This window comes from Dipodomys ordii, unplaced genomic scaffold, assembly GCF_000151885.1.
Source record: "Dipodomys ordii isolate 6190 unplaced genomic scaffold, Dord_2.0 Scaffold20, whole genome shotgun sequence".
Classification (NCBI taxonomy): domain Eukaryota; kingdom Metazoa; phylum Chordata; class Mammalia; order Rodentia; family Heteromyidae; genus Dipodomys; species Dipodomys ordii.
In genome coordinates, this window is record NW_012267236.1 from 16,953,770 (window position 1) to 16,978,852 (window position 25,083).

A 25,083-nucleotide genomic window follows, 5' to 3' on the forward strand; every position below is an offset into this window, starting at 1 on the left:
AGAAATATGGGAACTTGTCTTTTTGTATCTCAGACAACATATGTTATCTGTTTGCCTTTTCTAGTGTCTTTTCCCTCTTTTTCTTTGTAGTATTCCTTCATGACCTTTATCTTTAAATGCTTTAAAAACAAGCATTTATAAGAGAACTTATTCAATATGCAGTTTTGCAGTCAATTTCCTACTTTACTATCTGCTCCAAGATCTACTTCCTTTACCTTAGAATATTATCCCGTCACTGATTTTGTTTTGTAATGCTGGGTATCAAACCCAAGACCTTATGCATCCTGGACAAGTGTAACTTTGACATTTAAGGGCTTGGTTCAACTCACCTCATGGTCTTGGAGAGAGTCTTCTCATAGTTTCAAGGGCAAAATGGTCTCCTGGAAACTCAGTGAATATTCAGATTCTAGTGTATATGGTCTGGGGTAGGCCTGGAATTCTACATTCCATAACAAACCTCAAGTTGAGCCGATGCTGAGGACTCTCAGCCCACACTTGAATTAGCAAGGCTTTGCTACAGAAACTCTGCCACTTTGTCTCCCCTTGCCTAGCAACCACTCATCTAGGGAGTCTCTGCTATGTCTAGACAGTGTCTTCTTCAGACCCATCTCCCTTGGAGTATCTAAAGGGACATGTCCTCTGCTCAGCGGAACACCTGGTGACTTGGATGATGTGTCTCTAATCAAGATGCAGCTCTTAAGATCTTTGTAATTACTTCTAGAAAAATGTACCTTGCTCAAGTCTGATGAGAAATGTGAAGATGTCAGATTTGTACTGTGTTTGGATACTGTTGTGCTGGATAATGTTGTCAAAGTATCTGGCTAAGTAAACTTCATAATCTGTGGATAAAAGCCATAGCTGTCTTTTTGTGTGCGTGACAAATAAATTTCCTGTTTATTTTTTGTTTTCCTTTTCCTCTTATGGTGAGAACACAAATTCTCTTCATCTTGAAATGAAAATCCAGCCCTTCCTCTTTAGAAGGAAATTGGTTTCAGGAGGGTTCCTGAGAGATGTCCTGGCAGAAGGAGCTCACATGCCACCTCTTCCTGCCTCCGCGGTGAGGACCAGTCCTCTCCCCTCTTCTACGAAGCTCCTCCCATTCTTCTCAGAAACTTTTTCAATCATGAGACTTTCCTCTCAGTTTTCTCTACTCCTGCTGCTTCCTCTTAGAAAAGTCTGTCTTTTGTTGCCAAGAGAAAATTTAGTCTCCCCCATCTCGACAAAGAACAAGATTAGAATAAAGTTAAGTATTAATTAGTTGACAAAGAAAGAAGCTCACAGGAAAATTAACTCTGTATTGCCCCTCAAAGCAGTGAGTTAAGTATTTTTCTCATTCAGTATTTGAGGTGCCTTTAGAGGATGTAACTACTACAATAAATGAAGTTTGATTGCAGAACTATTCTCCCCCTTTCCTCCAGTCTTTAGACAGGACCCTCTGCTTCCCTGCATTCTCTATCCTGATCTCACCCCATCCCTTGTAGCTCCATATTCCAGACTTGTCAATTCTGTCTCTTCTACTTCCATCCACCTACACATGTGTTCAAGTCTTTCCTATCCTGAGAAACAACCATTACCAACTTCATTTAGCATTTATCTTGGCTTCAGTACCACATTGAGTGCCTTTCTATGCATAATTGTCTCCTCATCCTGACTCTAAGGAAAGTAAAGTCCCCACTTTATAGATGAGAACCATACAGTACAAGCATGTTTAACAAAATGTTCACGGTCATGAAACTAAAATGGATTAAAGGGCACATCCTTCTCTTCTAGCACAGGCCTTTCCTCAGACAAACTTTCATAAAGATGAAACATGCTAGTGGTTGTCCCTCAGCACCTGTCATTCACTTACCCTCCAAAAAGCTCTCACCAATAAACTGCAACAGTCACATGCTGTGCATCTCCTCCAGTACCTTCCCTGACCTTGCTCTTGCCTTTGACCCTACTGATCGATCAAGCTCCTCTTTTCTGTAGTTGGCCCATCTTTTGCTGCTATCATTGATTGTAGACCTCAGACTACAGCTTCTCTAGTCTTTCAACACAGACACACAGGATGACCCTGCAGGGAACTTCCAGGACTTTAATCTCAGACTGGGGCTGCATCATTGCTCCTCCCCTTGTTCTAAGGCTCCAAGCTTCTTGAATGAGTAACTACCACGTTCTCTGCCTCCCCAGTATGCAAAAGACCATTGTTAGACTACCCACCCTCCCATCAATCTAGTCAGTCTAGTAAATTACCTTTAATCCATTGTTGGGGACAGAGGGTAATGTATCTGTGTGTGTCCGTGTGTTTGTATCTGTATGTCTGTCTGTTTCTGTGTGTTCTTTTTGTTCCACCCCTCTCTAGATCTCTGACTAATACACTTTTACATGCCAGTATAACCCAGATGCCACCAATATGGCATTCTGTTCACAAGAGTTCCACCTCAGACCATTGTTCTTCTTAACCTGCACCTTTGCACCTAATGCTGGCCTCTACACCCTGGAGGAATAAAGCTGAGATCCCCAGTTCTAACCAGATGATAGGCAATTGCAGCCTAGCTGGATAAGCAAGAGTCCCCTGGAAGAAAGTTCATTGTGCTAGCCTAAGGCAGTTTCAGCCCTGACTCCATTATAGGTAGCCAGAGGAATGGAAAAGTCCATGAAAACTAGTAGCTTCCTGCAGAAGGTGAGTCGGGGCCTGAAAGTCACAGAGAATTTGAAGACACAGAAGTGAGACATCCCAGAAGGAATAGTAGAGAAGTTCTAACTCCTTCATGGATATTTCCTCCTAACCCAAATAGCCCCAAGAGCTTTTTCTCACTTCTGAGCCACTGTGGCATCAGTGGCCTATGCCCATATTCACACATTGACCCCATTATCTTACTCTGCTTTGGCCTGGCATGCATGGATGCTCCTTCTAGAAGGCTGGGAGCTCCTCTGGGAATAAGAGAAGCAGAGCACATATTCAGCAGTGTAGCTACTGGCACAGCCAGAAAGTCTTGTGGGCCTCGCTTTGAACTCCACCTTGACTTTTCATTCATCTCTGACAAGGGCTCAGTTAGCCTTTCTCAGCATCTCTTTCCTTATCGATTTAAAAGCCAAATTCCATGAGCTCTTGTGAGGACTAAACAAGGCAAAGCAGGCCAAGCTAATGACAGACATGGTAGGCAATGTTGGGTTACTACAGCACATTGTTACTCATTCCCCACCAACCCCGACACAAGGACCTCATCCCTGGTCTAACACAAAGACACAGCTATCCCTTTTCACTGACAGCTGAGTCCCTCGATTAGATGGTACATCTCCCATGGAGGAGATGACCGCATATTTATCCCAGAACTTCTCACACCAAGTGAGTACAGGGATTGTCAGAGAGTGAAAAGGCCGAGGGCAATCAGAGCAATGAGAAACAGTGTGCGGAGTGGCTCTGTGCAGTCTCTGCTGCTAACTATAGTCTACTTCTCCAAAGTGTTCAGTGCTTGGGCAACATCTGTCCTGAGGAAGAGTCCAGAGGTGCCAGGCAGCCTCAGCCCAAGGCTAGAATGTCTCCGCATGAATGGAGTGAGCTGGGCTCCAAGGACTCCATGGGTAAAGCCTGCATCTCTGAAGTACCACCATCCCCCCCTTCTGAGCACAGATAGGTACCCCCACCCACCCGAGCTCAGGAAGGAGGCGTGCACATTCTTCCATTCTGACTTTTAGCTCTGTTTCATTCCAGACATTTCTAAAACACAGGGGCCCCTGCAGTAACTGTTTAGTCCGTCTGGAAAAGGGGGGAGGAAGGAAAAATGAGGAAGGAAAGAAAGCACTTCTGGAGAAAGTTATCTCCCCAGAGTGTGGTAAGATCTGGTGGAAACACTTTTCTCCAGATGCGTTTTGCTGGGAGGGTGACCCTCCACAGCGGCGGCAGTGACAGAGAGGAGTCTTCCCATAGCCTGAACACAAAGCTGGTGTTGTTGAAATGAGAGCCGTGTAATCAGCTAAAGAATTCCTGAGCAGAACCAAGGGCAGCAGATACCCAAACCTTGAACTCCTTTACCTCCCTGCATTTTTTTGGTGCTTCCTGGAGAAAGGAGCACCCAGGGGCCTGAATTCTCTTTTAACTTAATTAGGGGCATGCAGGAAGGGGGCAGGCCCTGAGAATTGTCTGGGGTGGGGGAGGACAGTGCTCTGGAAATCCCTCCTCCCTATCAGCAGGAGCCATCATAGGGAATTGCACGAGTTTTTCCAGGGTTCTGGCACCCAGATCACGGGGAGAATATAAGTTCTGACCCTCTAGATGGCCTTGAGACCCACCTTGCATGTTTTCCTTGAGAGGCTAAGGTCTCTCTTCTGTACCTTTATAACCCACAGACCTAAATGAAGAGCCAAGGAAGTGTATGCACTTTCCAGCAGGTGGGTCAGGCCTAGCTAGACTCTTAAGAGAACCCAGAGAGGCCACAAGTAGAGGCCTTGACACCAGACACCCTGTGTGGTAGTGAATCTTGGCTCTGCTATTAACAATGTGGCCTTGGAAAAGTCACTTCATCTCTCAGATTGTTCATTTGTAAAATGCAGTGAGTCATAGGAACTCAATGAACTGACAATTGAAGTTAAGAGATGGGTCTAAGTGCTTAGAACAGTAGCCAGCTATTAGAAAGTACCCAGTGGAGGTCAGCTGCTATTGTCATAAGCATGTTTTCCTGGCCAGTTTTCAGTAGTGAGTAAAAAAAAAAAGAAGTAACTCCTGACAATTTTATTTGAAGATTGCTCATTCTGCTGTAAACTGGGACCTACCTTCAATCAACATTCAATTCAGTTATGTGAACTCTGGGTAAGGGGCTACTTCTCCTGTACCAGACCCAGGCAGGACTGGAGGGGCCCCAGGCCCTGGGGATAAGAAACCACAAGACAAAGTAACCAGTAAAGCAATGGACACCCATGATGCAGGAAAGGAGTCAAAGCAAAACCAAGCCAGAGACTCTGAGAAACTTGTATACTAGACCCTTGTGCTTTCATGCAAGAGGCAGGTCATCTTGCTTAGTCCTCAAACAGGAGCTGCTGCTTAATGGGTGCCCCCAGAAGTTTGCTCAATGAGTATAAATGTGTTCACGCTGAATTTTTCTCTGGCTGTGTGCTCATGCACCTCAGGCCTCCCTCACCTTCCCTTTGCTCTGTCTCTGAAGGTCTTGGGGTCTGAATGAGGCTAGCTGGATCTCTGCCCTCTGTTCATCTTGCCCATTCACTTCTAGCATCCATGACAGAGGGAGCCTTGCCTGGGTGTCTGCAGCCTATCCAGGAAGAGTTGCACGGAGGGTCCTTGTGAAAACTTCAGGTCAGTTGCCAGTACTTTTTCTGCAGTTTTGAATTTTCTCATGTTTAGGAATCTTTCCGGATCACCAGCTCTGCCTTCACAACATTTCAGAAGGAAACACAGACCTGAAGGAAGCAGAGACCTCTCCAAAGTGCCACCAAGAAAAGTGCAAGGCTGAGCTGCAACTCGGGTGCTGGGGCCCGTGGCACTCTCTGTGCAGGATCTCACTCCTGAAAGCGTCTGGAACATTTGGCTGGTCTGGTCACAGACCTTCATCATGGAGAACCTCAGAGCCCCCAACTCTGAAGTAAGTCTCAGCTATTTCTCCAGCATTGCATAAGACTGGAGAGGCAGAAGCACGTCCTGCAGGGCCAACGAAAGTTGGAATCAAATGATAGAGCTAACTTCTTCCACCTCTACCTCCTAATCATCTGGAGTATAGGAATGGGGCTGGTGGAGATACTGATTTCCAGCATTGCTTGGGTACCACAGACCAAGGGACACTGGGCCTTAGTTTCCCAATCGATAAATCAAGCAGGCTAGCCAGGCTGCTCACTCTCCCCCCTCCCTTCACCCCCATCACAGCTGTGAACATCTGGAGCTCCTCCTCCTTCCCCATCCCTCCACTCAGAGCAGTCACAACAACACATTCCCCCTTACAAGGTGGATGGGGCAGAGAATATGCAAACATGCCTAATTAAAACTGGAAGTCAAAACAGCGTCTCTCTGAGTGACTCTGCCATCCTGCCACATTCTGCAGAAAGTGGAGCAAAGGTGGCTTTCATCACGTGCCACGCGGACCATGGGCAGTGAGGCAAAAGAACAGTTTCTCTGGTTCCCAACATGTTGTGGTTGGGGGGGGGGCGGGTGCCACATACCGCTGTCAGCTCGCCTTACTGTCTCCCTCCCCATCTCCAGGCGCTTGATTACCCCCTGCCCCCAGAAGCATTCACAGTCCTGAACTTTCTAATCACGGCCTGCCTTTGTCTGGGCACTCGGGATCATATGGCATTAATTGAGAGCGTAACCCGACTCAGGTTTGGTATTTAACATACCTGCTGCAGAGGAAGTGTCTTTGAAGGAGAGGCCATGTGTGGTGGCCCTCGACCCTCCCTTCTGCAAGGCCTAACCCTGCACCTCCTAATCAGTCTCCCCAACTCACCAAGGAGGTCTTGCAAAGGAGGGGCAATTATGAGGGCCAGGAGATGAAAGAGGCAGGCCCAATGGTCCAAAAGGTCCTTTTTTGCTTTTAAATTATCCATGATTTACCTGCATAAAAGGAGAGGAAGTGCCCGAAGATTATTCTAATTGAGCCAGACTTTTCAAATCATAGAAATACCAGCATTTCCAAGGGGAAATCCAATCCATTCAAATTGCCCCCGTGAGTAACTCATACAAACAGAAGGAAAGAGAGGCTTTCATTCGCCAATGTGGGTCTGATCAGTGTAAATTGGATAAATGGCAGGGCCAGGAGGGCAGGGAGCTCTCAGCGTCCTTGCCCGTGTTTTCTTAGCCAGGTTTGTAAAAGGGATCATTCTGGAACAGAGGACATTGAAGGAAATTCCTCTATTGCTGCACCAAGCCTCCTCCTCCTCCTGTTATTAAAAACAGGCCGTGGTGAGTTCTCTCCTGGCTGCTCACTGTCCCCCATCTTCCAATTTCTCTGCCCCGAAGGTCTGCAGAGTACAGGTATCTTTGAAGGGCAGTGGTGGATTGTTTCCGCTGAATTTCAGTTAAAGAGTTCAAGACAAGAAGAAGACGAAATCTTGATGTGATTGCTTGGCCTCCCTCCTGGGACGGGGTGAAAGGTCTGCATGAATGGCTACCTCTGTGAAAGGCTCGAGTCCAAAGAAGAGGAATTTCAGGCAGAGAAATTAAGTACCTTCCAGAAGGTCAGAGGGCAAGTCCCTAGAAAAGCTTTTGGGTTCCCTGATCACCCCAAGTTAAGACAATAGGCCTTTTCTTTGGAGCATTCAAGGCCATGTATGTTTAGGAATATTTCATGCCTGCTCTCAGGGGCTGCTCCATAAGTGAATATTTGCTCGAGAATTTCCATGAGCATAAAAATCAGTGCTGTCTAGACACAGGAGTATTCCATGTTGGCAGTTCTCACCATACAGAGAAACACACATCTATAAGTAGAGAGACATACTAAGTATGAGTGTATATTTCCCTACTGCCATATTTACTACGTATCTGTACCTCCCAGTATCATAGTTAATTAAAATTAGATTCCAGAAAACCATGCTAATATCTGGGGCCACATTTTAGGGTACAGAGCTTTTAACCTTTTTTATTAAAGAAGAAAGCATATGTTTCTAATACTGCTCTTTTCATCATTGTCCAAAACTGATCATCTTAGCCTCTGCTAAATGCCATGACTAGACTTTGGTTTAACAAGCAAAATCAGGGCCTTCACACACCTCAACCAGTGGTATAATTCTCAATCCTGGGAGGAAGATGGGGCTATTTATTTATTCTGCACCCATTTTATAGGAAAGAAAAGAGGCCAGGGACAGGAAGAGTCATATCTCTGAGCCACCAGTAGCCTTTCAGCCAACACTCTTGAGAAGCAAGTGCTAGAAATATCTAGAAGCCTATGAGCCTCCTGCTCAGAAAGAATAGGCAATTCCAAGGCTTCAAAGACACACCCCCTCTTCTTGTCAATTGACTGCCATATCACAAACAAAATGACCCAGCCACAGAAGCAGAGGACCACAACAAAAAAATATTACCACAAATGAAAGAATATTAAGAAGAGAATCTACCAGGAAACAGAAGTGCAGTTTAAATCAGTAGTCACAAATATAAACAGATCCAACATTTATGCAAAATAATAACAACATGGTAGTGGCAGCCCCCAATCTGCTAGGATATTTATGAGGTATAACTAAATTCTGTCTCAAAAAGAAAAATAGTGTAGCTCTTAATGGTTTCACTTATTTGTGTTAGAAGCACATTGCAACTGCTAATCAAAATCTAGGATACAAATCTGTGGTGTCCAGTCTTCTCTTATAAGTTGATTTTACCCAGTTGCCTTTTCTATACAAGTGAAAACAGCCTCCCATTCAAAGCATCATTTTGATTAAATGTATATAATAATGAATTGCAAAGAGACACAGCATACCTTAAGGTATGGCCTCTGCTTCTGGCTTTAACTTGAGCTCTGCATTTTACCTGAGCCCAGCTTCCAATTCCCAGAATGGATGTCTCCCTTTGTAGCCCCCTTGGGGCTTTCTGAGATGCTAAGAACAAAGCTTAGTACAGCTTCTGTGGAAGATAATGGCAGACAAACCCCGGCCACTGGTCACAGGAACATCTCCACCAACATAAGATGCTCTATTTCTCAGCCTCCTGAGAAAAGATGCCACTCCCACTGCCTCTGAGAAATTCAGTGAGCCACAGTCACCTCTCTGTGTTCACGAGAGAGAATTCCTAAAACCCAAGACTGGGCCTGGGCCATTATCGGCAAACCCCGTTATTCACATGATAGCACAAATGAAAATTGAGCTACTCCCTAAAATGCATTTGTAACCCTCCAGCACCAACACAGCTATCCACGGATGTCTGAGAGACAGTGGAACACTGGAGAGTCTGTGCCTGGCTGAACTGTCTTCTGTCCTTTCCCATAGGTCTCTTTTTGCAGTCACATTTTTCAACTTGTGCTGTTTGTTGGTGGTTTTGCTGTTTAAAATGGGCCCCGAGCATAGCGTTGAAGTGCTGCCTTGTGTCCTGTGTATGACAGGGAAATGGTGATGATGAAACTGTGCTTATGAGTTGGGGGTTAGGGGTCATGAGTCCAATGTGTGTGACTCCACCATACATATTTAAGTGTCTTCAAACAGAAATGCATAGAAAACTCTGATAGGTTGACGGAAGCATTGTGATTGGAAGCTCAAAGCCTTCATTTCACCCAGGAACGGTGGCTCAGTGTTGGCTAATTCAGAGTTTTCAGTGGCTTATAGATGACAACTTCCATGAGGACCACAAACATCACATTCCTGCCTGGTGAGGCCCCACTACTGCTGCTGGCCTGACTTTTATGCCTTGCCAATATATTGGATGTTACATATTCCCATGTGCATCGCTTGGGGTGCCAGTCTTCAAAACACCCCTACGTAGATCCCACATGGTCCCTCCCTCTCCCATGCAGAGGGCTTCTCTTTCTTCACCTGCTTGGAGACCTGCCCTATCTTCTCCTGACCCTTCCAGCCAGATAGCTTTCTCCCCAAGACACCACCCTACACTCTATCCTGGACTGCACTTTTTCTCAAAAAGACTAGAAAGCTAGGTTACCCCAGGTGAGGAGGTGGGGGGATGGCTGCATGTCCCCACAAAGGGTGTGGCCAGAGCTAAATGCCCCAGGAGCCAGACAACACTAGGATGGGGCAGGGAGTCACCAAAGTCTGTCACATCATCTTCCCAATTCCCCTCAGGGACTTGGTTGTTTGAGGCCAAGAATCTCCCATCCCAGGGGAGTGAGTCAGTGAAGGAACAAAGTTCATGTTTCCTTCATTGAGACAGAAAATAAAAATGGAGATTTTGAAAAATCAAATCAAAACAGAAAGCCACTTTTCCCACAGTGAAAACACTGAAACATTTCAGAATCTCTACAGACTCTCTAACATCAAGGACAATTGCTGATTGTGGTAACTGGTCCCTGCACGGGACTGGGTAGGATTCTTGGGGTAGACAGGTGAAGGAAGAGATTTGGTTGTAATGGCAAATAAGCAACAAGAAGAAAGAATGGGTTGGACACCAGTGGCTCATGCCTGTAATCCCAGCTCTTCGGGAGGCTGAGATCTGAGGGTTGCAGTTCCAAGCCAGCCCAGGCAAGAAAGTCCAGGAGACTCTAATCTCCAATAAATCACCAGAAAACTGGAAGTGGTTTTGTGGCTCAAGTGGTAGAGTGCTTGCTTCACATGCATGAAGCCCTGGGTTCGATTCCTCAGCACTACATAAGCAGAAAAAGCCGGAAGTGGTGCTGTGGCTCAAGTGGTAGAGCGCTAGCCTTGAGCTGAAGAGCTGAGGGACAGTGCCCAGGCCCAGAGTTCAGGCCCCATGGCCTGAAGAAGAAGCAGAAGCAGAAGATGAAAGAATGGCTCAGAACAATGTGAAGAAGGTGGACTGTGCATCTGGAGTCATTGCCAGACAAGAGGCCCCGAGAAGATGTTCCATGTCCCTGGCTCAGAAGCACTGGATTTGCAGGAACCATTTGCCTTATGAACTGTGGTCACTGGGTGACTTATCCCCATTCCAAGTCATTTTCTATTCCAGAAGGCAGAGAAACTACTTGACTGCCTTCATCTAGTGTTGTCTGGATGATCTTACATACCCAGATTCCTTTAGCCCAGATAGAAGTGATCAGCAGACGTAACTATATCATTAATATTAGCTCCTGTTTTAAAGAGTTCAAACTGGGTTTGAGAAAGGACTTGCCTCACAGCTGCATTACTGGGAACTTCCACACCACAAAAAGTGTCACCTACCACCAAAAGGATCCAGGCCATCAAACCTCAGTGCTCACAAGGACATATGGTCACGTCTGGACAGCAGACAAGAGGGACAGACTGCCCAAGATAGCCCTTCTGACTGGGAGACAGGGCATCCATCTCCTCAGACGCATCCAAGACTTCAGAGGCTTATACACAAGCAGAGCACAGAAGCGCACTTACCCAAGGCCTGGGGCACCAGCGTGTTTGCCATCCTGTTCTACTGACCTCTCAATGTCCTCCATGGTAATAATACCCTGTGGTTTTACAGCAACTTTCCCAAAGGGACTCAAAGGAGGAGAAGACATGACCTCATTAGTCCCTGCTCTGCGGGAAGAAGGCAGTCCGTTCCAGCAAGTCAGGTTCATGGTGAGGAGCTATGAGTCACTGGTGGGTGAAGGCAGACACTGCTTTCTCAGGACCAGAAGCCCCTTCACATTCCTCCTTCCCCAGTCCCTCCTCCCACAGGCCCAAGGCATGTATCACCCATGTTCGTAAGGCAGTGAGCATGTCCCATCCTGTTCAGGTATCTACGCTGCACTATACCTTCCTGATAACACAAACCCCACAGCTTGTTCTGAACTGGGCTTTGATGAGGAGAAAATACTTCTTATCCATGTCTGGCCTTGCTCTGTTCAAAACAAGGACCTTTCTCATGGTCAAAGCAGACAGCCTGTTCTAGACAGCCTAGCTTATCCTATGGGCCTATGATGGTAGCCAAAATAAGAATTATTTATTGCCTGAGAGCTGGAAATGATGGATGTCCACTCCCAAAGAGTGCATGCTTTCATAATGGGTGTGTGGCCTGACTATCCAGCCAAATCCACTCTGGGTCAGAAGGTACCCAGTGCACAGGGTCTCCCTAAGAGCTGGGCCAGGGTTTCACTCAGTGCAGTAGCCCCAGAGAAGATGGCCACAGTGCCAGTGAAGTCAAATATTTGAAATGACCGAAAGAGCCCTGGACTGAGAGTGAGAGGCCCTATCCACTCTCTTATCATCATTGCTCTGAAGAATTTTTATCCTGTCCTTTTACCTATCTAGTTTTGTTTTCCTAACTCTCAAATAAAACAACTACCTCAAGAAAAATCTGTGCTTTGGATAGAGATGTGCATACAACATCAACCTTGTTTCTGTTCTCCATAAGGCACCTGATAAATAGCACTGTTTTCCTCTCCTGAGAATCAGATCCTACTACACAAGGATCTTGGTCTACAGAGCCAGAAAGAGTGGAGCTTCTATGTCATCTTGCCCAATAGTCTTTCTTCATGGAAGAATAAATGAAGAAGAATGACCTTTCCAACACCTCGCAGCTGTGAACGGGAAAGTCCATAACCAAGTTGAACTCAGAATCTGTGTGTGAGGTTGGAGGGGGTCTTAGAAATCATCCAATCACAGATTTGACAAGCACAGCCTTCCTTGTGAGGAAGAGCAGGCTGGCAGGAAGGAGACTCTCTACCCTGCACCAACCATTCCAACTGTTCTTATGAAATGTGGAAATATCACTGAATTTGTCCATGTCTCTCACTGATAGGTGAGCAAACCAAAATACATAGAGAAGTAAGGCCTTGCCTAACCTCAGACTACTGGACTACTAGCTGCTCTCCTGTCTCTGACATGTTACCAGAGATAACAGCATCATTAACACCTATTTGTGTTCAGTTGGCTGAGAATAGAAAGTATGTGATCGTAATACAGCAAACATGGATTCCTAAGTCCCTGCTTTGTTTCTGGTGTTAACTTTTAAAATACATTTCAAATGTCACTTCTTCCACAGAGCCCATGCTAAGCCCTGGGCCAAGGAAAACTGAGGTCCTTCATTGGGCCTCACCTCCAACTCCCCAGATTTTAGCAGGGCTGCCGTAACTCTGCTTTACACCAATAGCTTACATGCCCATGTTTTCCACCAGTATTCCATGGGTTTTGTTCCTTGAAAAGTGATGGAGCACAGAATCTGGCACAGAGTGGATACTCAGTAAATGTCTGAATGAGCAAATCGATCAATTAAATAATGAACGAATTAGCTCTGCTAACTTCTGATTCCCCAAAGCCTACCATCCATCCATAGTAACCTCTTGTGGCTCAGCAGCTAAACACAAGAAAGTCATTACTGGTCCACTGACTCTTGGTGCCAACAGGTTCCAAAGAAGCCAATGCCAAGCCTGGCACAAGAGCTTTGAGCAGTCTGACACCCTGCCCTAGGGTATCCCAGGGAAGCCCAATGCCACCCACACTGAGTGGAGAGGGTGAAATGTTTTGCCCCCATTAATAATGGGCCCATTTCTCATCAGCCTTGAGAGCCTGTGAAGCTGATCCAGGCTCAGAAACTTCAAAGAGAGCTCAGTGCTGGAATTGGCCCCAGAGGGCACAGAGCAAGACAAAACACAGGCCACAGTTTTTACACTGTGGATGGTATATAGGAAGTCATTGTTACCAACAACTTGCCCTGCCAAGCCTACCAGATTGAAGAAGCTGAATATCTCCCATCTCTACATAACTTCGTAGTTAGTGCACAAACTATTTTGGCTCCAAGGCCCTCCAGACTGCAGAGAGAATTGCAACATGGTACTTGTTTTCTCCCCTTCTGAAACTCTCTCTCTCTCCACTCCTACAAAATAGCAGACTCAAAAGCAAATCTACCCAACATGACCTTATAAACAACATAACAAACCAGAATTATTCAAGACAAGCATACTTAACTGAGTTGTGCCCTCTGGGGAGAGGTGTACCGTCTCTTCCCAGGCCTTCCATTCCACGCTTCACAGTCTTGCTACATGCCTGGATTTCAGCATTCGGTGTGCCAATGCAAACTACAGCACCAAATGAATCTCCCTGCTAGACTGTGAGTAACTTAACAGAACATACCTTTTCATCCCCTTACCCCTGAATATCTTGCAAGTGTTTGGTGCTCAACACCAAAATTACCTCTTTTGCATGAATTTACTTGTCTATTATCTGTCTTTAAAGGTCCATGAAATGACATGTGCTACTTTGTTTGTCATTTAATCTTAAAGTCTGGGAAGAGGCTGGAATATAATAGGCACTAATCATGACTTGCTGAATGATTGTCAAATGCTTGGCATATAACACAGGCAAGACAGTTCTCTGGATGGCCTCAGACCAATGCAGTTCTCTTCCCTTTCACATCTGTAATTCTCAAGAATGACTATGGATACTGGGAGGGCTGCACCATATTGACATAGGGAGGGAATACCCAGTTCCTCCACATTGACCAGGGAGGGCTGTCCGTGTCCCTTTGCTGCTGCAGAGGTGAGGCCTATGCAGTTGAGACGTCATCCACCCCACATAGTTTTCCAAAACTGTGAGGAACCAGTTTGCCATGACTCCCAGACTCCCATTGTACTTGATGCCTGTCAGTGAGGAAAAGCCCCTCTTCTTGTAACTGAGTCATCAAATGCAGACAAGTTCACCAATGCATAGTGAGCCAGTTGCACAGTACGCACACACGGCTGAGTGAACAGATGAATGGGCAAGGGGTGATCTACCCTTGGTGATGCAGATAGTGGGAAATAAAGAAGAGAGACCAGAGCTAGGTATCCTAGCCAAGAATCCTAATACTGGTGGAACGGAATAACCTTTTTCAAGTCCTTGAGGGTCTACAGGTTCTATAGCAGGCATCATGGATGAAGGTAATAGAAAAGGGGGAGAAGAGGTAGAATTAACAGTCATGTGATTTCCATAGCAGAATGGTCTTGGGAACAGCCCAATACAACCATTAGGGGGGGAAAAAAACTCTATTAGGATTTTGTTGGGTTTTTTTAGCCATGCCTCTATTCACCTAAAAAAAAAGAGAATCTGTATATTAATTGGGAGATGAGGCATCCCTGAAGATACACCCCACAGGCTCCAGAAAGTGGCTGCATTGATGATAAATACAGACTCTCACTTGTTCACTCCTCTTGGGACTGTGGTTGTTGTTCGTGTCCCTCTGTCTGTGTGGCTCCCACAGGATCCCGAGGATTGATCAGATCAGAGAGCTGCTGGCTGGATGACCTCTGTGAGTGCCTTCAACTCCAAGATCACGGCTGTTGGGGGCCCACTGTGGACACCTCCCAGCTCCTCTGAAAGGGGATTTCATTTCGAATCCAACAAGTCCCTTCTTTATTTTAGGAAAAGTCAATAAAAGCTTTTGAAAGAAAAATTCCCTACAGCAATACAAATTGAGAGACAAGAAAAGAGATCATTGATTTAACCCAGCTTGAAATCTTAGCAAAGATCAGCGCAGGGCAAATGAAACCAATTATTGACTGAAGGCTGTCAAATACCACAAGTTTTAGGGTCATACAGACAAAGAGAAACGAAGTCACTGAGCCACTGAGGAACTTCTTGTTATGTATCTGACAGTCCAATTGTAGAGAAGTATTTAGTGACTTTCACACTTTTTAGATGCAACCAGGGTTGTAACAATATAGTGACAATCCAAAAGTATTAGCATTCCCCATGTCAAAAAAGTGGATCCGGTCTCTGACTATTGTTTTGAAGCCAGCCTTGCTCAAAGTCAGTGCTGTGAAACATGACTGGATCCCCAGAAATGGAAGGAAAGAGAGAAAGAGAACTGAGGAGGGACGTTAACACCAGACTTCTGGAAAGCCTGGTCATATCCCTTCTTTGAGAAGCATGAAAGACAGAGTGTCTCTTCTTATGAGTCTTTCTCAAGTTCTGCTCTAATCAAAGATGGAAGGATGGGTGGATGGATGGATGGATGGGTAAACTTAAGGAAAAGAAGTTTTTCTGATTATAGAAAATTAAAACAATTCCCACTCCTTTTTTTTCCCTAACATCCAAAGTGAAATTTTACAAGTGCCTACTAATGCCATGTTATTGCTAGGATGGATGCATTTGATTCTGGTTTACTCCTTTGCTTCCACTTTAACTGGCGGTGCATCATCCATCAAAGAAACATTATACTGGAAGATGGAGCAAGACAGAATTGTAAAGGGACAGCTTGAAGAGGGCCGGGAGACACTGTGTTTGGACATTATTTCTCCAGGTAGCAAGGGCTACCTGGATTCTGATACAGCAGACTCTCTCTGTTCCATAATAATCTACCACACTTCAATAGGGAAGATGAACTGTGAGAAGGCAGAATAGATGGAAGCCCAGGTAAGAAGCAACTTCTATGAGGCAAGGCACGGATGGAAACTGGCTAACAACAATCTAGGACACGTTATCTGGTATCCTCTTCTTACAAGGACACGGAGAGAAGGATTGGTGCTGTGATCTCATTTGGGACCCCAGACAAACATTCTCCAGAACCTGGGTATTGAGTTACCCCCGATGCTTTCTCTTCTAGTAATGTTTATCCCATCAGTCCCAAAGAATGGCAGTTGAACAGAAAGCAAAAGAAAGGGGGAGGGGAGAATTAAACCCTTTGAGTATCCAAAACTGGCAAAGAACATTTTGGGGGAAGTTTTGTAATCCCCACATGTACAATTTTATGGTTCATTTAATAGTTTAGAGTGATTTGCCTAATGACAAGTTCATGTAGGAAGATTGAAAGTGGAGTTTTATGCAAAAATGCCTGGAATGACACGTATTTGGCCTGTGATACTCTATCAACATTTCCTACCTTTTCAGCACCAGGACTGCTTGCAGCTTCTATTTCTGGCAAATCTGATGAACCTTGTTCTACAGCTTCCTTTAATTTTCCTGAAATTTGAAAGGATGCTCCATAGGATTGATGAGTAGAGAATCGTTCAGTGGGAGAGGAAAAGGTATCACATGGTAGCAGGTGTCTCTCATGGTTCTCTGAGGGCTCCATTAGAAGAAGCCTGAAGAGCCTCGGGTTCCAAATCAACAACAGATCACTGACACATTGAGCAGAAGCTGCCATTAATTACAACCTGCTACAATATTAAAGCTGTAATTCAAACAGAAGCTACTAAGCTTCATGCATAGAATGACCATATAATTTATTGTCCAAGCCTGAGGGCAATTTGGAGGGTCAAAAGAGGCTACTAATAGTTATGCTGAGACAAGAGGAGGACTCCTGGACTGTCCCATGCAATGCAGGAAATGGTTATTTGATTTACATAACTTTGTCCTACTAGTACTCTAATATACTTTATATAAGCAAATTGTTCAGGTAACTGAAATTGACCTGATGTGAGCAACTATTTGCTACCCTTAATATAAAAAAAATCTCTGAAGAATAAGATCATAATCAGTATCTATCATCTTCCAATAGTGTTTCAGAGTCACCTTTGCCCCAGACACATAGTTGACTTGCAGAGTAGTTGAATGAATTACAGCCTCTTTACAAATAACTGCTCTGGTGCATTGTGGAATAACTTGCCATCACTGATAATCTGAGAAAGTTGTGCTATGTCTCTGGGTCTGATATTTTGAGATCTAAAAGTAGGGGCTAAATACGGGATCTTTCAGGTCCCTTTCAAGCTTAAATACTTTGTGTTTATATTCATTAGTTTCCTCTCAGGAGTGTCATATTAATAAAACTACCTGTGAGAAATATTAATGAGAGGAGGACATGTGCCACACTATTGACAAGGAGATGGCCCTGGAGTAGCTTCCTCCTCTTTGAAAAAGACAGTTACACTCTCAATGCCAATGACATGATTTAGGCATGGAGATGAAATAGCGTTTTCGCACTCTGATGGGACCTTGTCTTCAACATCCAGAAGACAGTCCCTGCTCACCTGCCTCCCTAGAGGAGATGCATGTGAACCACTGAGTTCCCAAGCTCCAGAGGGCAATTTCTACAACAGAATGGGCATAGACACTCATATCTGTAATCCAGGACAAAAAAAGGGGGGGGAGGACAAAAAAAGAGTGGAATCTGACCATAGGCAGTTCCCAGACCCTGAGGTCACGTCTGAATCCAGTGTGGCCACACCTTTCCTCCACCTGGCCACACCTCTTCCTGTCCCTGGCCTAGATAAGTCCTGGCCTGGAGTGGGCCGCCCCTTTTTTTTTTTTCTTTTCCAGCCATGCCTCTCCACCAGGCATGGCGGGGGCAGCAGTTCGGTAAATAAACTTCTTTTCCTGCCTGAAAAAAAAAAGGAGTGGAGGCTGTGGGGGGAGTTCAGAGCAGTGATAATCAATTGCTGATTGGCAGGATGAGGTATCATGAGGGAGATATTGCTGTACACTTACATAATGGAAAAGTTAGTTGCTGATCGATGTGGAGACCTCCAAGGGCAGAGAGAACAACAGCATGTATGGAAACATAGAGATTGAAAAACATTTTGGAAAGAACAGATAGATTTGCCTGGGACAGGTCTTCAAAGTAGAGCTGATATTCTACCTTTATAGAGCTAGAGAGAGAGAGAGCCTATGTAGAGCTGGTTACCTACCTTTGTCACTCGAGCCTGGCATTTACTAAATGCTTCATGAGGACTTACTGGTTATGTGAATGAATGGAAATAAGAGTTTTTATTTATTATTTTTGTTAGTCATGGGGCTTAAACTCAGGGCCTGGGTGCTGTCCCTGAGCTCTTTTGCTCAAGGCTGGTGCTCTACCACTTGAGCCACAACACCACTTCCAGTTTTCTGGTGATTAATTAGAGATAAGAGTCTCAGGGGCTTTCCTGCCTAGGCTGGCTTTGAATCACGATCTTCAGATCTCAGCCTCCTGAGTCGCTGGGATTAGAGGCATGAGCCACCTCTACCCAGCTGGAATGAATTTTAAACAGCCATACATCTCTTGGAAAACTACCCTGTTCTAGTTTAGGTGCATTAATAAAAAGTTGACAAGCTCAGAAGCAGACTAAACAGACAAGACTTAACCCATTGTGATGGGAGCCCCTGAGGACTTCCCAGATCTCGGTGTGAGGCACAAACAGCGGCGTGGAGGGAAGCTGAGAGCAAGATTCCATATTTTTCACCCCCTACACTGGAAAATTTTAACTTTATTTTGCCCAAATGTGCTGTGCTACTGAAATGAAAATGATGTTCAAAGAGTGGATTAAAGGACGCAGTAGCAGTTTTTACCAAGGATACCAAAGATGGCTTGTCCTTTTATGTTTTTACATCAGGAAATACACAGCAAGGGAGCAGATCCTTTGAACCAGAAGTGATCGGGCTCAATCGCATGTTCAGGAAAAGGACAAAGCAAGATGAGGCTCAAGGACTGATGTGTAGCTAGCTTCCTGGCACATCACCCATGCCATCTCCTTACCGTCTAGAATTGGTTCTTGATGCCATCAGTCCTTTCTCTTGCTGTCAGAGGCCAGGTAGCAGAGTAGAATGAAGAGCGAAGTGACTTGGGAACAAGTCTTGACAACGCCTCTTGGACAAATTTCTTAACATTCGGTGACATGAGCCCTGGGCTCACTGAGCAGATCTTCCCCACTCTGTACCTAGTGACTGCCCTGTGGGTCTTGTACATTGGACATGATGGCATGGCCAGGGGAATGGACCCGTGTTACTCTTTTCAGGACTTCACCAGAGAGCAGTTGTGAACATTGGCGGTCCATTGCTGCCATGTCTGTGCTCCTCTTCTGCAGAATAGAGACATGAGCATAACAATCTGTCAGGCCTTGCTGGGTTATTAAGATCATTAAATTGGCTGACACAAGTCATGGAACCACACCTGGCACATAATACGGACTCAATAAACATTAGCTATGGCTATCCTAGTTGTGTCGCAAATGTCTGTGCCCTTAAAGATGGGGGGCTCCCTGAACTCATTTCTTTTACCCATCGCTATCTCACCCATCTGTACCTGCCTGGTGCCTAACACCCATGGGTGCTCAGGAAGGATGGGCAGAGCTGAAATCATCCCTATCGAGGTATAGTTTGACGAGCTCCACACTTCTCCCACAGGCATCGGTATTAGAATTAGAGGATCTCGCTCCTTTAATTAACAAGCCAGGCATAACTTTCACTCCACCACCCGTTCCTCTCCTGCCTCTCCTTTCTTTTAACTCCAGTTCTTTAACAAATCCCTCTTTTCAGGAACGGGAAGCTGATCTGTTCTGGGGACGTGCCAATAGCACGGTGTGCGTTGGCACCACCAGCGGCTGTCACTCTCGGGAGACAATGGGATTGGAGCGCCAAGGGGGAGAGTTCTCCATGCAGAATTTCTCTGCTTAATCCTCTCTTGTGCGCTGGCACCAAGTCAACAAAGGAAAGGAACCAAATTACCCGGGCGGCTTTGGCAGGCTGCACAACTGTCAGCGGGCCAGAAGTTAATTCCCTCATCGTCCCCCGTGCCACCAACTCAGGGGGCAGGTCTGGCCAGGCTGGCTTTCAGTGTAAGTCTGTCAGGTGGTGTGAAGAGGAGAGAACAGGCGAGCAGAGGGTGGTCCAGTCACCCATACAGCCCCATGGATACACAGAGGGACAGATGCCCGATACTGCACTAGTTCTATCCCCCATGCCATCTCCCCTCTCTCTACCCCAGGCTTCAGCACCAGGTTCAATCTGAGGCACACAATCTGAGAAAGAAGGTTCGATAGTGCCCGGATCAGTGCACACAGTCCCCATAGGGAAGTAGGGTGCTTGACCTTGACTTCAGTGGGGACGGGAGAGCTATTGGCAGTGAAACCTGGCACCAAAAGGCTGATGGGAGGGTGCCAGGGTGTCCCACGCCACTGGAGCCTGGGCTGCCCGGCCTGGAAGCCACGCTTGCCTGTGGTAGGGACCAACAAGGAAATCTGTCCTGAGCCACTCAGTGCACCCATCATCTTCCCTGTGTTCCCTCTCATGTGACCCTCTCAGCGGCCTTGTCAGACCTGAATGATCAACCTCTGACAGATGTGGAAGCTGAGGTTCAAGAGGGAGCAACTTGCCCAGGGGGCCCCAGAAGCCCTTTGACCTCCGTTCTGCCTGAGCAGAGGGCTGACTCTATTGAAATGTCATGGCAGCTTCCAAATGTTTCCTTAATCACCCAATATCCTGTTGGAGACAGACATACAGAAAAGTTTGCTGGAAGCTGGGTGCCACTAGCTCATGTCTACAATCCTAGCTACTTAGGAGGCTGCTATCTAAGAATGGGGGTTCGAAGCCAGCCCACATAGGAAAGTCTATGGGATTCTTATCTCTAATTATTCACCAAAAAGCCAGAAGTAGAGTTGTGGCTCAAGTGGTTGAGTGCTAGTTTTGAGGGCAGAGCCCAAGGACCATGCCCAGGCCCTGAGTTGAAGGTCCAGTACTAGTTGCACATGCACGCACGTACACACGAATGTGCACACACAGACACACACACACACACACACACACACTGTCAATCTATCTATCTATCTATCTATCTATCCATCCATACTTCTTCTTTTTTTGTGTGTGTGCCAGTCCTGGGGTTTGAACTACTCAGTGCCTGGGTACTATCCCTAAACTTTTATGCTCTACCACTTCAGCCACAGCTCTGCTTTCAGCATTTTTTTTTTTGATGCTTAATTAGCGATAAGAGTCTCATGGACTTTTCTGCCCAGGGTTGAGTTTAAACTGCAATCCTCAGATCTCAGCCTCCTGAGTAGCTAGGATGGCAGGCGTGAACCTCTGTGCCAAGCTGCCTGCCCCTTATTTCTAAATGAAGATCTTGACATCAGACCTCATACATGAGTCACACGCATAGCTTATAAAACATGGAGCCACTCCCCTCATAGCATAGTGCCCTGAAAGACAATCTCTCTTCCAGAATCTGGGAAGCTCAGTAACAGTATCTAGGACAGCCATGCTCAAGATGGCAATGTTAGGGACTACAGCCTGCCTTTCTCTTGCTAGTGGGCCCAGGACAACTTGCCACATAAGCAGAGGGACCGTTTTTATGTTATTCCTAGAATTTGACACGTTTTTAACTCCCTAAACCCTTTCCTTTCCTTCCTAAGCTTTTGAAGCCCACCTTCTTTCTCCACTGACCTTTGCCCCAGAAAAATCTGTTATCAAAAATATTTGATGCTCTGTAAACTATATGTATACATATGCGTGTATATATCTATATATCACATGTAAATGGGCACACGTTCATGCATGTGTTCATATGTGTGCCCACATATCCCTGGCCATGGTCTGGCCCAGAGCGCTCACTAGCATCTAGGGATGAGTTTGGGGAAATTTACTATGTGTCTGACTTGATCCTGATTTGATTCTGAGTGCCAGGCTGTGAGTTGTCAGAAGTGTCCCTGGGAATTACAAATCCAAAGGAGTGTTTTTATAATATCATCTTCCTATAACAACCATATTCAAGGGGGAACCATGGAGATAAAACGTGCAGCAACTTTCCTGAGCAACAGAAGGAAAGGCCTACAGGTATCAGCGGGGATCACAGTATCCCCAGAAGTACAGTTCCCTTTTACTTCCCACAGCACCTGTTGGCCGACAAGTTCCAGATCTCCTTGCCTGCATGGGTTAAGAGCAGCATAGGGAAAGACCAGTTCTTGGGAAAGGATCTTGCTTCTGTTTGGGGGAAAAGGCCATCTCTGACTTGCTTTAGGGTCTCACTTGAGTGGGGTACATAGGTTGTATAAAGGATTACCTAGTCGCCCCAGAGTTGTTCAAGGTCCCTATGTCAGTATCCCAGCATCACAGAGTAACACCTCTCCATTTGAGGCAGGACACTGGTCCCTGTGAGATCTGAAGCCCATCAGTTTCACCCTCCACCTTCCATGAGCCTCAGTCTTCCTGCCTTTTAAAGGAGAATGCCACTGACATTAGGATGGGTTTTGAAAGGATGCTGACATGTTTTATAAACAGTGTTTGCTATCCTGGCAATATAGAGTAAGACAGATGCCACCAAACCGGGACCAGATGCAGATATTGTTCTGATTCTCTGCTTCTCCTTGTAGTCCTCTTAATACTCCAATGCAACAGAAGTCCAAATAGATTCAATGACACCCAAGGTCACCAAGGTAGAAGCACCAGGCTGGGACTCAAACCCAAGGGCCTAGATCCTAGGGCCACTGCCTCTCAGACACTTGGCACAGGTGTCTGTCTCTAGTGGTTACGGCATGGTGCCCGCATCCCTGCCTCTATCTCCTCCCTTTATGCTAAATGGCTTAGGGAAAATGTCTTATTCATCTTCAAAGAAACCATAGGAACTAAACTTTGTTCAGCAGTTGAGAGCAACACCAGTGTTTCTTAAATGTTGATACATTCTTGATGTACCATTGACTGACATGTTTGTAACCAAAGATGTGAAATCTTTTCCCCATTTCCCTGTGCTTCTAGAACTGGACACCCCCCTGACGATGTGAGGCAGGGCTGCTCTACAGGGTCACTAAAGAATTTCCACTCTGGACATACTCTCAAGAAATGTGAGCCACAGAACTCATCCTGAGCATCCCATGATCCTCTCTGCCTGTCAAAAAACTCCAAGCACATCTGTCACTGGGATGCTCCCCCATACCACCCAACCCGCTCCAATCTCCCTTCTTCCAGAACTTTGGAAATCTTCATGACCCACTGGCCACTCCCCGGCTGTCTTTGCTGAGCATTGCACAGGACACCACGTCCTAATAGAGGAATCATCCTGCCAGGTCTTGCATAGTCCCAAATGTCTGGACCATCTCAGCGTCATGGGGAGATTCCACATCTGGAGTCTGCTCCTAGCTGATTGCTGGGGTTCGGCTGGGCCAGCAAGATGATGGGCTCGTCTTCTGTGCAGTCCCCAGGGCCTGCCTGACTCCAGCAATTCCTCCCCCCAGACACAAGCCTTCTTTCAGTATCTCTGAGCCTCGCAGCCCCTCTCCCCTTCAGCTAAGAGCCATTGTATCAGCTGTGATTTATGTAAAGGCTTTTGTTGAACTCCTGGTTTTGACAGTCTCTGTGTTGTCGAATGGTAATAATTACGGAGCCTTTCATCCTTTATTTACGGGATTGCTCAGGGGGAGAGAGGCCTGGCGTTGGGGGAGGGCTGCTGGGGAGGCCAGACTCTTTTTCTGAGCCCCGGTACAGAACCAAAGGAGTAGGGGTCCTTTGGAAGTTATAAATAGCAGCTCCAAGAATAAAGAAGTCACCTCTGCAGGCTGAGGGAGCTCAGAGGACAAAGGACGCTGAGAGCTGGGAACACGCTACTTCTTGAGCCTGATGGGGCTAAATGGGAGTTTCCAGGGCCCTGGCCCTTGTTTGCAGAAAGCTAGGTTTCCTCTGAGCTCAAGTCTCTGGAGACGGTTTAAGGAAGCAGCTTCATTTCCCCCTCCACTAGTAAGTCCTAAGGCTCTTAGGACAAAAGCCCTCCCCTACCACAAACTCTCTGTTGGGAAATTTTTTCCTAAACTGGGCTAGAGCTGCTGACCTCAGAGTAGTTGATCTCACCAAAATCCCACCTGGGTCACATGTCTGCTTCTGGACAATGGGAGTGGGCAGAGGCAAGAGACATTATGGCTGTCTTTCTCGAGCTCTCTCCACCATACTTTCCTGGAAAAAGCCATACTCTAGACAGCAATGCTCAATGCTTAAGATGGCTGAGGAGAACTGAAGATCAGTGCTGAACTTGAACATGAAAGCCAAGCCACTGAGATTTCTGAGTTTATTCATTCCTGCCTGTGTCAGTGAAGATAGTACTCATGCTCAAATGTGATCCTTGAGTAGGGTCTGGTGCTAGACAGGGGTTGAATCCAGCTTCTGCTGCAGACCATGCTTATATTCAAGAGAGGACCAATCATGGTGACTGCCCTGACCAGCAGGCTTTTGTGAGGAGATGGAAACATAGTCAAAGGTCAAATAGGAGGGCAGGGGAAATGTGGGTCAAAAAATGACTGTAGACTGTAGGAAGGAAGTAGATCATAGGGGTGGTGGCTTACAAGAAGACAGATCACAGAGGAGACATAGCTCTCAGAGTAGATCTGAATCAGGGAGAGAAGGTGGATCACAGAAAGAACTTGGATCAGGGTAGATGTGGATCAGAGAGAAGCTAGAGTTCACAGAGAGAGAATGGATTGTATGAGGAGTGCAGGGGGGATGTGAATGAGAGAGGACATGGATCTCAGTGAGGAACTGTGAGTACCTGTTGTCAGGGAACTTAAGTAGGCATCAGCCTCAGGAAGCTCAACTCCTTCTTATGTTGGTCCAAGGATCTCATGCAGGAAGATGATGGTAAGCTAAACCATAAGGTGTCCCTGAGGATTGTAGCCTATTGCCAGCCTCACAATCACTTTTCTCCTTCACCTAAGAAAGCTGGTGCAACTTCAGTGACAACCGAAGCTAGAAGGAAGCCAAATATAGGTCAGGCAAGCTGAGGAGCAAGGTTGGAAGTCAGCTGTGGAAGGAAAGTCCATGAGATTCTAATATCCAAGTAACCAGCAAGAAGCCAGAAGTGGAATTATGGCTCAAGTGCTAGAGCATTTGAGGAAGGAAGCTAGGAAGGAAGGAAGGAAGGAAGGAAGGAAGGAAGGAAGGAAGGAA